This window comes from Mustelus asterias, chromosome 17 (assembly GCF_964213995.1).
Source record: "Mustelus asterias chromosome 17, sMusAst1.hap1.1, whole genome shotgun sequence".
NCBI classification, from domain to species: domain Eukaryota; kingdom Metazoa; phylum Chordata; class Chondrichthyes; order Carcharhiniformes; family Triakidae; genus Mustelus; species Mustelus asterias.
In genome coordinates, this window is record NC_135817.1 from 43,285,610 (window position 1) to 43,298,444 (window position 12,835).

Consider the following 12,835-nt stretch of genomic DNA (forward strand, 5'->3'; position numbering starts at 1 on the left):
TGCGGCAAGCTTTTCCTCTTTGCATTGGAGTATTGCGATCTTGTCCATGAAAAGGAGCTACAGCTGACTTCACAAAACTGCAATTCCATGTAAAAAGTTGGGATTGGGATTTCACTCTACTGGAGAGGCAAAATCTGAGAACTATCAGCATTTCGTTATGCTATCGGCATCCCAATTCGACAAAAAAACAGCTCTGGTCAGTAACGGTAGCCAAAGTTTCCAATGCACCAAGATAATGTCGCTTCAGCGATCACCTTTACAAACCACCTGGTAAAATTATACATAAGTCTTGTTCTGGTAAAATAATTCCCACTATGTTATATACATTAGCGTCTTCTGCAAACCCAACCAAAAACTTTTACGAGAAACCGACATGAGAATTTATTTTTAAAATCTCTAGCACAAGAGGCAGAAAGTTTGCAGGCGAAGACATGCTGCAGGCTGGTGTTTACAATGGCTACACGTGAGGACAGTGTTTGGGCTCCGAGCGTTGGGGCTGTGTGACGTCACTGGCGGACAGGTTGAATGACGTCACCACTGTTGCTGACTGGCCGCCTCGCGCTCCCCAACAAACGGTAAGTTTAAAAAGCAGGCTCGCGCACCCTGTAACGGTCACAGGGGCAGCGGCGGCGGCGGCAGGGGAGGGGAAGCAACCGGTACTCGGCAACTGCGCACAGTCTGTCCCTCGGAGTTGGGAGCGGGGGAGTGTAAAGTAGGGTCGCCGTCGCTGCCGTGTCTGAGAGTTAATCCTGAGTGTCGGCGGCGGTCGCTCCGTCTCGAACACTCTTTTGGAGTGATGAACCTTTAGCATTTTGACCCAGGAGGGACAAGGCGTTATTCGTCGATATCTTTCACCACACTCCCTCCCGACTTTTTTTTTAAACGATATGCCAGTGTGCTCCTCGGGGGGTGGGGGGTAAATAAACACTCACTTCCAGCCTTTTCTTCAGCAAATAAATTAAAACTAACCTATCTCTTCTCTTGGGCTTCCTACTTTCACCTTATATCCATAGTTATTGCAAAAGAAATAACGGAACTGTTGAGTCACTTTTTATTTACAAAGAAAAATAATTATGACGGTTAACTTTTCAGTTATTTTTTTCCCCCTCGACTCGGGGGCGTTATTTGGTACCTGTTTGGCTTTGTTCTGTCTTCAGTTATGACTGAGGCCTTTCTTTCTCCCCTTTAGGTTGGCAGTGAGTAGGCCAGTGGATTTTAGGCCGTTTTATTTTCATAAGCTTGTCTGTCACCTGCCGCTTCGAGGCGTCGAGAGCCGTCGGGGGGGGGGGGGGGAGGGGGGAGGGGGGAGAAAAGAAGACATAATACAAAACACAAAATGCGTAGAAACTAAAACAGGCGACGGGCGGCGCGTCGACCTAACTTGCTGTCAGAAAATTAAAGACTCGCCATGTCCACCACCGATTGACGTCCCGCGCGGCCAATGGCCCGCGCCCTGCGCCTGATTGACATGGCTGGCGCTGGCCGCCGGGCTGATTGACAGCCAGCCCGACCAATCAGCAACGCGACCGCGCCGATTGACGGTCGGCCGAGCCAATCGGAGCTGCGCCAGCCCTGATTGATGGCCGGCCTAGCCAGTCGGAGCCGCGGCTGCGCTGATTGACAGGTGACAGAGCCGGCCGGCCTACCCCCTCCCCAACCGGCTGGAGTGATTGACAGGTCGGACAGACAATGGGAGCTGCCGCGCAGTTGTCTGCCCCCCCCACCACTCCCTGGCCAAAGAGTGATTGATTAGTCGGAGCGTGTGATTGACGGCGGCCCGAGTCCCAACCGGCGGAGCAGCGTGTTACATAATAGGAGTTCGGACCTACCTTAAAACCAATCAATCTGGTCAACAGGCGGCAGCCCGGGCTGGTGCGACGCTGCACCAATCACTGTAGTCTCGGGGGTTGGATGTCTGGTTATCATGTTAGGTTGTCTTTTGTGTATACAGAAGATGGATACAGTATTCAAAGTGTCTACTTTGGAAATGTGTTTTATTTCTGGGAATATATCCTGGCACTTGGGCAAGTAAGGTATGTGACTTCTTGGAAAAAAAATAACTGTGGCGTTGTCAGATAATTTGGAAACTTCTTGTTGGCTTCGCGTTTTGGCCATCACGATCAAGTGAACATTTTTAGATTAATTTGCGACTTTAGATGGTCGCTTCAGTGAATTATGAGGTTTTCTCAGGGTTGTAATGGTCTGGTATCTGTTTCGAGCCCAGGCTCTCTCTCTTCTCCACAGCCCCCCCCCCCCCCCCCCAATTGTGCCCTCAGGGAAAAGGTGATGGAGGCTTGGGTGGGTATGAGAGGGGAGGGTGGCTTGCGGGGGGGGATATTTAAAAAAATAAATCCAGGTCGAAGTGGGAATTTTAAATTCCTTTGTTCGTTTGACATTCAATGTATTAGTGGAGGAAAAACACACACTTCGCTGTTTTTCGTCTGCTGAGAGTAAAAAAAATGTTAACAGTTTGGTAAAAGTCTGGAAGTGCATTACCAGGCCCCAGCTGCAGAAGATGCAAGTAGTTTTCATCTGGAGACTGTTAGGTTGACGATTCTGAAAAAATAATTAATTTCATCAGGGGAGGGGGAATGTTTTGTTTTTAACTGTCATTTGCTTACGTATATATCCTGGAAAACGCAAACTGTTTTATCAGCTTTGTTTTTGTTGTACTGAATTGTGCCAATTTTGTTTTTATGAAGTTGTATTTGCAATTTCATGTGTAGTAAATGCTCTTTGATAGTTCCGACTTGTCACCCTTCTGTTTATTTTTTAATATTTGAAATCTACCGTTGTCATGGCCCACACCGTTCCCAAGATTGTTTTGTTGAAACCATAGTCAACCAATATTGCAGTTTGTTAGCAATGTTTTTGTGAATTCCTCATAATTGGATATTTTAATGTAAAACATAAAATAAAACATTGGAACAATTCCCAAATGACAAAACTAGTTATTGTTTGCCTGATTTAGTTAAAAAGGTCAAATTAGTACTTGTTGATTTTTTTCTCGATTTGTTTGTTAAAATAATAACCACCATATTTAATTACATCTTTTTAAACTGTTTCACCATGTATATGAAACGCACATCATTCTGATTATTTTGCAACATTTCTAGGCTGCTCATTATTTTGGTGCCTATACCTATATCTATAAACATTGATGTTTTTAATAAACAAATGGTCATTATTTGCATATTACTAGATGTTGTCTAACTAGTTTTTTTTTTGAAGTTTAAGACATTGTGCACCACCTATAAGGGCAGCAATGTGTATTACTGTTTGGCCATAAGGAATAAAACTAATTCTAGGAAATCAGTGGCTTTGCTTCTCTATAAATCCTGTAATTATAAAACACTGTTTATAATTGCCATATATAGTGAGGAAAAACACACATGGAATCTTTGCTGCAAAAACATGAATATTTTCAATTTCTGTGTAACAATATCCTTTTAAATAGGTTGAAATGAAATGAACAGTTCCATAAAAATAAAGAAAATATGGAAAAATATTGCAACGTAGATTTTGGTTTTGTTTCTCAAATGGAGATTTGTTACAAATGAATACTGTTACAATAAATGCTTTTTTTAAGCTTGTACCAGGAAATCAGTAACTTTGTGAATTTTAGAAAAAAGTTTTTAATGTCAGATCTGTTAACTATAAAATATCAAATACATGAACAAGTTGAAAATTATTTCTTCCTATGATATGGCGCCCCCACCTTGACAAAGTTTTGGATTAGCAAGGATGTTTAAGGCAATGGGGCCTTGTAACGACATTCTGCCTTTCCAAAAAAGCAACTCATCGAGTCACCATGTTAAGAATCTTAGATTCCCATTTCTTCTCTTTCCCACCACCCTCCAGTACCTCTTTGTTTATTTACAAATATTTACTTCCAAATTAGAATGTGCTTTCTGTCCTACACTGATTTATACACAAGATAACCCAAAGACATTAGCTATCTAATAAGAAAACCTAAACACAAGAACTGGGATACCCCCACCCCATGGAGAAGCTTTTTAAAAATTCAGTTATTTGCATGTGATAAGCTGAATAACGGTTACTCTGCAGATTCTTTATTTTACACTGATTTGACACGGTAGAAACTTCTAAAAAGTTGAAAAATGCGTGACAGAACACTCACCATTTTGGGTTGAAGAGACTTCAGTCTTTTGTTGTTCACCTGCAACTTGATTCCGTTTGAGTTGAGGTAGATGTCTTAGCTTAACAGATCTGCTGCAATGAGACTATTAGGGAATTCCTGATCCAATTTTTAAATAAGATAAAATCAATTTAAATAAGCATGGGTACATCTATAATTTAAGAAAAAACTCAATTTGCAGCTGGCTAAGTAACACCCCCCCACCCATATACGAATTTTGAGTGCAAAATTCAATTTTGTTTTTGCTCTCAAAACATTTCTCAAAGCTCAATTTCCAATGTCCTCGTTGTTCTCTTTAATTTAGTATTAATTTCTCCTAGAATTTGATTTCAACCTTGCAGAAATTGTTGCCCCTTTATAGCTTTATTTGTAAAGGTAATTATTTGCATGTATTGTCACAGAATCAGAACTTCTGAGTTTGACATTAATTTGTTCATCGGTGTTTCAATCTACAAATACGGACCTTCCAGCTGTAAATGGCTCGAGTTATTTAAACTGAAAAGTTTTTACATACCATGTGACCTACATTTCCTGTGCTTGAGGTTAAAGCCCAAAAAGAAAAGAAAATTATACATCTTGTATGTTTTACTATTGGAATCCATGTTAAATAATTTGCATCCCAACTAATGGCTGACCTTATGCTTAAAATGAAAATACCACGTTTGTGGACAGATAGTATGCACCATTGTTTGGATCCTTTTTGCAGTTTGTCAAGAATTTGATTTTAGCTATATACTATGCATGAGAATAAACCCAAGCAGAAACAGACAGCTCGATACTTTTACAAAATGGGGATATTGTGAACACTGCTGTAGATTGACTTGTAGAGTCTTCTGCAAAAGCTTGCCACCAACTTCTGGGTGTTTATGGCACATAATGTGAGCCAACTATCTCATGTTTTGGAAACATTCCATTTTTAACTGTTTTATTTCCTCACTTGGGTAAAAGAAATGGTTGAAATGAAGAGAATGCTCTTTAATGTATTTTATTTCAGAGAACCACTCTCCAGTATCAAATAACTTTTCACATATCTCTGCAAAAACAACCAATGCCTGCTGAAATCTGCAAAACAAACTTGATGTACGCTAACATAATTGCAGTTGCATAGATTGTAGTAACAATGATGACGCCCTCACTCGTGGTGCTCAGACAATAGCACATGACTTAAAAAGTCTATACGCTAACCAATTCTTTGCGTACTGTTGCCACAAAAATAAGATATTAATGAAGATGAGTTTGCACATCCTTGTTAGATTATTTTCATAAAACTATCTTTGGCACATGTTTACCAGTTTGTGGCTCTTTCATTTCTTCATGATATGTTTCATGATCCAGGATATTCCTACTGTGCACACACCTTGTTGTTGGTATACTCCAAATACTTGGCTCCAAAACACTGTGTTGTAATGAGGATATAATGTCCTTTACAGAATGGTTGATAACTGGTTTGTATGTACAAAGGCAGTAGTAAAGATTTTAGCCTTCTAGGTCTCCAGACTTTTTTTTTAGCGTTCTCTTTTAAGGTTAGATTTTTAACTAGCTGACACTAACCTCAATCTGCAAATCGTATTTCTAAAATCTGAGTTGTTTAGACTATTTGTATGTTTCTCTGATTTTATTTTTAAAAGTCAATTTTATTCACATTTCAGTTAGATTTACTTGAACAGAATTTCATTTCCTCTGCTTTTTTTTTGACCAAATTGCCTTTCACTACAGACTGGGTTGTTCTCTGTTCTAAATCTAAGAAAAGACAAAGAAAATAATGCATTTATATGGCAACTTTCAAACCTCAGAATTTCACAGAAAATGGAGTACCTTAAAGTTGTAATGCAGGGAGTCACAACAACCAGTTTTCACACAGCGAAATCCTACAAACAGCAATTAAATAAATTACTAATTAAACTTTTTTAATAGTTCTAGGGTAAATATGTTTTTAGCAGATTCTAGGAAAAGTCCTTTGCACTTCAATAATGCCATGGGATTTTTCTACGTCCACGTTGCAGGCAGATGGCTCTCAGTTTAACATCTAATCAGAAAGCTGGCATCTCTAACAGCACGGTATTGAGTATGTGCTCAAGACTGGAGTAGGGTTTGAATGAACATTCTGCAATTCTGAAGTGAGAGTAGTACTACATAACCAAAACTGATATCCTGGGTTTCTCATTGGGTTCATTTTCAGATGAATAATACATGGTTTCATTAAGTTAACCAATTATTGTTGAGTTCAAACAAAGAAGCTGTTAGTTTTAAAAATTTAATATCCTTGAAAGTCTAGAAGTATGTCACTCATATTGTCCATATATGTGAATACAACCACATAGCTATGTATGATATTTCTAGATCAGAACTTTTACTAGGTTAAAAGTTCTCCATGGAGACTATAATTTAAGCATTGCTTTTTTATTGTTGCCAGATCACACTACCTTGCACTTTTAGTTGAGGAAAAGTAAGTTTTGTTATGTAAACATAAGTGGCAAGGGCAGCATTTATTGCCCATCCCTAATTGCCGTTGAGAAGGTAGTTGTGAGCTGCCTTTTTGACCTATTGCAGTTCATGTGATGCATGTACATCCACAGTGCTGCTACTGAGTTCCAGGATTTTGACCCAGTGAAGTGAAGGAACAGTAATATAGTTCCAAGTCAAGGTGTGTTACTTGGAGTGAAACTTGTCGTTGGTGATGTTTCTATACTTCTGCCCTTGTTCTCCTTGGTGGTAGAGGTCACAAGTTTGGAATGTGCTGTCAAAGGACCCTTGGTGAGTTGCTTTCAGTGCACCATGTGGATGGTACACACTGCTGCCACTGTTTACCTGTGGTGGAAGGAGTGCATTTTTAGGGAGGGATGTGTCGCTGATCATGCAGACTGGTGTTAAGCTTTGCGTTTAAGAGCTGCACTCATTGAGGCAAGTGGGAGGTATTCCATCACACTTCTAATCTATTCCTTGTAGAGATGGGGAATATCTTAAATCTATGTCAGTGTTTGACATATTACTGGCTGGAATGTGAGAATGGTGGAGGGAGGAGGAGCTTCCAGTGAACGCAAAATGCAACCGCAGAATGACCCAATACTTTATATTTTCTCTCTCTTGTGTCAAACACAGTTTTAAAAATAAAAAACTGGTTATCTATCTTTGAAATCCAAAATTTTATCTTCAGGATTCTTGCTTGTTTCTATTTTTGATTGCACTAATCAGTTACACTATATTAATTACACGTTTTTCTAACCATATCTGGTCTTATCTAAGAATTATTTTACTGCAGTTCTGAGTTTTGTCAGCAATTGTGGGTAGTCCTTTTTAATTTACTCCTTTCAGGTGTATGAGAAAAAATAAATTTGCTTTTTACAATCTGAATGTGAACTGTGTATAAAAATGCCTTCTATTGTGAATTATATTTGAAGAACTGATTTAGTAGACTCCATTAGGATTTAATTATTGTTGTGATTAAATCTGATTTTTGTCTTACCCAAAAGAACAATCTTTCTTCATCAACATTTCCAGACTTAATTGAGATTGAACAGGTGGATTCACTGTTCTGGAGGAAGAAGTTATTTTCAGTATCTACTGGTTGTTTCTGATGTCCTGGAGAGTCAGATGTGACTCCAAGTTGAAGGTTTTCATAAAATATTGGAAGCTAAACAAACAGAAAAATACAAAATATGTTTGGCAACTGCTAACTCAAAATAATTGGAATGATTTCAGAAAGAACTGCATAGCTTGAAATACGTTGTAGGGAATAGAGGGCATACCTGTAATTCCAATCTCAAGCTCTACATACAAAATTAAAACTTTTATAAGGTGGGGATGCCACGTGGGCCAGTACTGCGCAGTGTTGAAGACGTATCAAAAACATTGGACTATGAACAGTCATCTGGTTTTCCAGAGCAACTTATTAGCCTCACTCAGTTTGGCAATGTGAAGATATTTCATATCTTCTGAACCATTAAAACCACAAAATGTGTGATCTTGTTTTCCAGGTGATGGGTTGAAGAGTATTATGCTAGTGTTTAAAGCGTACACCATTCTGAGTGAATATAGGTGACGTGCCAACTAACAGCTCGAACAAGGGAATTTCCCTCTGTTTAATTTCGTTCTTGTGTTCATAGGGATAAAATTGATCCTATTGTAAGATTTCTGTAACCACCAGTTATATGAAATTCTGATTCTGGTTCAACAATTGTACCTTGTGGATTATTCACTGTATTTTTATCTACTACCTACACTGTTGGTTCTTAGAACCTTTTATCCCTTTACCAGGGTGACAGATCCGTCAAAATAATGATTTTCTCCCTGATTGCTTTCAATCCTGCTTTATAAACAATTGTCACGTATACTTGTGTGCTATCTCATTAAGGATGCTGCTACTGCAGGAGAGAAGTGTTATTTTCAGTGTATTAGCCCATAATCTGACAGTTTAAAAATATTGAACTTTTGATGTTTTTCGAACATTTGTTGTTTTAGTGATTTAGTACCAAGTGTTACCACAGGAGGCCCTCAGTCTCCTATGCAAATGTTGGCACTTCATGCAATGCTGGACAACTGGCTTTTTAACATTTAAATTTACAGGTCCCATGGAATGCAAAAAGGTAGACCTCACACCTGTGGAATTTAAAGTTCCTTTTTGTGTTTGCGATAGTGCATTCTACCACTAGTAACACAGCAAGCAGCTCTACTTTACTGCAGAAAATATATTGCCTCACATGTTGATTCAAACAGAATGGAGTGTGAAATCCAGTATTATATTGCAAAACTCATTGAGCCATCCTATAATATATTAGAATTGTGCGTAAAATAAGATAGTACAATGCTATGCTAAAACTACAATCAGTAGTGAAGCATTTTATACACATTTTAAATTTATATATTTGTGTGTGCAGTAGATAATGTGCAATATAGCTATCTCCAAAGGGAACAAATTCAGCAGCATCTTGATTGTTCTCATGGCATCTGAAGCTTCAGAATTTCAGTAGGACAAATTTCCCCTTGCAGTCCAAACTGGTTGAGAACTCATTTGTTTGTGCATTTGGAAGATCAGAACACCTCATTCAAATTAGAAACCAAATGCTCGTAAGTAAAATAATATATAAATATGCCATTGCATTGATCAGGTGAATCAGTAGTGAGCCATGTTAACAATAAAGCATTAAAGCAAGAAGTAGGAAGTAACTGAAATTTGGAATACTTTGAATACACTGGACTTCCCAGGACATTCTTGATGATGGTTTGGAGATTTTGTAAGAATGGGGTGTTATGACCAAGATTGTTGGGTGGTGCAAGTAAGCTCCAAGACTGCAGTTGAAGAGTTTGAGAAGAGGGTTCTGAGAAGTGGAGGTGAGCAGAAATCTGGGGTCCATGGTGACCAGGAGATTTTGATCATGGTCGGGGGAGGGGGAGCAGTCTTGTTTGGGGGCATGAAGTGGTGTGAAGATGGATGTTTTGGATTGGTAAAAGACTTTGGGGAGTAGGAACCTAGGAGAATGGTGCTCAAATTGTCCTTGGTTATTTTGGGGATATCTAATCACCTACTGCGCTATATTTCCACATGTTTCTCTTCTCCCTGACCTGCTTGCAGCTTCATTGTCTCTGGCAGGCCTTTCCCCATTTTTAAAAAAACCCATTATCAGTTGGTTAGGTGTCAGATTTGGCTCAGTGGTAGCTCTCAGTTGAGTCTGAAGGTTATGGGTTCATGTCCTACTCCAGTTTGGTAATTGTCCAGCTGTTCTGTGGAAAAATATCCAACTGACAGCCAGGCTTTTAAGCTAGGCTCAGGCCTTGAAATAAATAAAACGTTCAAGAAGCATTGAGCGATACCATCCAGTAAAGATAGTCTGTTATCGTGAAACATGTAATTTCTTGAAGTTTTTAAAAATTCTATTTTGGACTTCAGCAATTTTAAACTTGTTGAATTAATTTTCAAAAAGTGTTTTGAGTAATTTGATCTGATTTGCCAGTGAATTATTTTAACAAACTTGTAATTGGTTTCAGAAGTCATGAGCAGTTTCTCATTGGCAGTTTTCGAGTCCCTCACTTGGCTTTTGGTTTGGTCCCTCTTCTGAGTTCTAATTGTTGTTTTACCTTAAAATGTTGACCCTCCTCGTTATAAATATTGACATTTCAAGAATTGTGGGGAAAAAAATGACAGATTTAAGGTTAATATGTAGAGTGAATACACACTTTTAAAATTATTATTAGTGATTCTGTGTATGAGTGATACTAGCAAGGCTGCATGTATTACCCATTGAAGGTGATGATCGGCTGTCTTGAGCTGCTGCAATTGTTCAGCTGGTGTTGGGAGGAATTTCCAGATGCTAACCCAGCAACAACAAAATATGGTGATAAGTTATCCAATACAAGTTGGTGTTTAAATTGGAGGAACATTTGGAGCTGGTGTTCCCCAACATTGCCACTCTCTTGATTTCCTTGGTTGTAGAAGTTGGGGGGAGAGATTTTCTGTTAAGACAGGCTTAACCAGTTGTTGAAATGCATCCTGTTAATAGTCCATACTGTAAACACAATGTTCTAGTGGCACGGCAGGGCAGATGTAGAGACCAGTGGAAAGAAAACCAATCAGTGTTGAGCTTTGTAAGTGTTACAACTGTACACATCTACCCTACTAATAAGTATTTTGTTGCATTTTGAGATTGAACCTTGCTAATTTTTGAGTGACCGGAAGATATGCCACCCATTGCAGAGTATCCAGCTGCTGTAACTATGTTGCTCTTGTAACTGTTGATACAGCTGGTCTAATTAAGCTTCAGCTCAATGATGACTAGCAAAATAATGATGATGTGGATATTTAAGAACATAAATAGGAACAGGAGTAGGTCATTTGAACCCATGGAGCTGCTCCACCATTCACTAAGATCATTGCTGATCTATTGTGGCCTTACTCCACTTTGATGTCTGTCGCCTATAACCCTTAACCCCCGGTAGATCAAAAATCTGTCGAACTCCACCTTGAATAGATTCAATGACCCAGACACACTCAATGTCTTATCAATTACATTGATGAGGTTTGTTAATATCAGTTACTTTGTCACAGTTAAGAGAAACAGCTGATGGGCATTAGTTGTCTTTGAGCACGTAGGGGATATCTGGCTCACTGGAGTGTGGAAGGAGAACTTTGAGAACTGAGAGACTGAATAAATCAAATAAAGTCAAAAAGAAAAGCTCTTCGTTTTGGTTCCACCAACTGGATTGGATCCTATTAACAGATTCCACTGCTCTCTGGAATAGAGAATTCCAAAGGCTATGATCCTGTAAGAGAATAAATTCCTCATCCTCTCCATCTTAAATTGGAGAGCCCTTATTTTGAAACTGTGTTGGTTATAGATTTCCTCTATAAGGGGAAACATAATTTCAGCATCTACTCTGCCAAAATCTTTTATGTTGCAATAAGATCCCCCCTCATTCTTATAAATTCCAACCTGTTCAACCTTTCCTCAAAAGGCAACCCCATAATCAACTTAGTGAACCTGCTCTGAAATGTTTCCAAATGCAAGACAATCTCTCCTTAAATAAGGATCCAAAACATGTATGCAGTACTACGCTAGGTGTGGTCTCACTAATTCCCTCTACAGTTGTAGCAAGACTTCTCTACCTCATACTCTATCCCCCTTGCAATAAAGACCATCACTCCAGTTGCCTTCCAAATTACTTCCTGTGCCTGCATGCTAATTTTTTTGTTTCATATGCAAGGACACAACCACATCCCTCTATCTTGCATGTGCTCCTAGTGCTTTTCTGCTTTTAAAGGCAAAAGCTTTTGAGTATGGAACCTTCTTTGTTAGCATGTGCCCCTTTTACTTTGTCCTGACTTAATCTGAGTTTGTTTATTTGGTTTGACCTAAAAAAGGGCAGCATCTGTGAAAAGAACAGATTGGACCTTCCTTAGAACATCCTTACCCAAATATCCTGTCTGTTTCCTCGATTGATAACCTGTTCAGTGTTACCAATATTTTTAGATTTCCAACATACATGGTATTTAGCTTTATGTCCTAATTTTTCATTTAATAGTCCACGATCCTGAAGGCCAAATGAGTTATGATGTGTCCCATTTCATTTTGAAATGCCATATTGTGCAGTAAATGTTTTTAGGCTGAAATTATAACAAAATGGCGCATGATATCTGTTGAGTGAAGTGATTTCTGCAACATCAGGGCAAAGATTTTATGGAAGGTTGGAATCAAGAAATAGTGTGTCCGGTCTTTCCTGTCTCTTTTGGAAATCTGGCTTGGAGAAGAATCCTGGGTGGATGAATATTTTTTAAAAAGGCACAAAGTTCAGTATAAAAACAAAGGACAGTGCAAGAATAAAATAAAAGTTGCAAGAATAAAATAAAAGTTGCACGAAAGAGACCGGACAGAAAGAAACAATCTATCTAGTACTTAATGTACTGAATTAACAACCCAGAGGTTGTGAGTTCAACGTTTTTAAAAATTGAGTTCAATAAATCTATAATGTTTGAAAGGTTCAGTTTGCTGTCAATCCCAACCCTAACCCAGCCGACTCACCAATGTTTGGGGAAGGGAACCTGTTATCCCGAACAAGTCAGGTTTAACGTGTGGCTCCAGTCTCGTACTACAGCTTCTCAATGCTCTCTGAAGTCTTGTGGTCACCATGATGCTACCAGGGCGTAAGAGGATTAAATTATGAAAACTGGTTACATGACAGGCTTGT

General features: G+C 38.9%; 1 protein-coding gene across 3 annotated transcripts in view; it reads left to right on the forward strand.

Moving 5' to 3' along the window:
* Positions 1–1,763: 1,763 nt before the first annotated feature.
* The window catches only part of zbtb20 (zinc finger and BTB domain containing 20), a 345,434-nt gene continuing 334,362 nt past the window's right edge, over positions 1,764–12,835 (forward strand). For all 3 annotated transcript variants that reach the window (XM_078232540.1, XM_078232543.1, XM_078232541.1), the window contains exon 1: positions 1,764–2,033. The gene's annotated coding sequence lies outside the window, so the exon portion shown is untranslated. The remainder of the gene's footprint in view (positions 2,034–12,835) is intronic.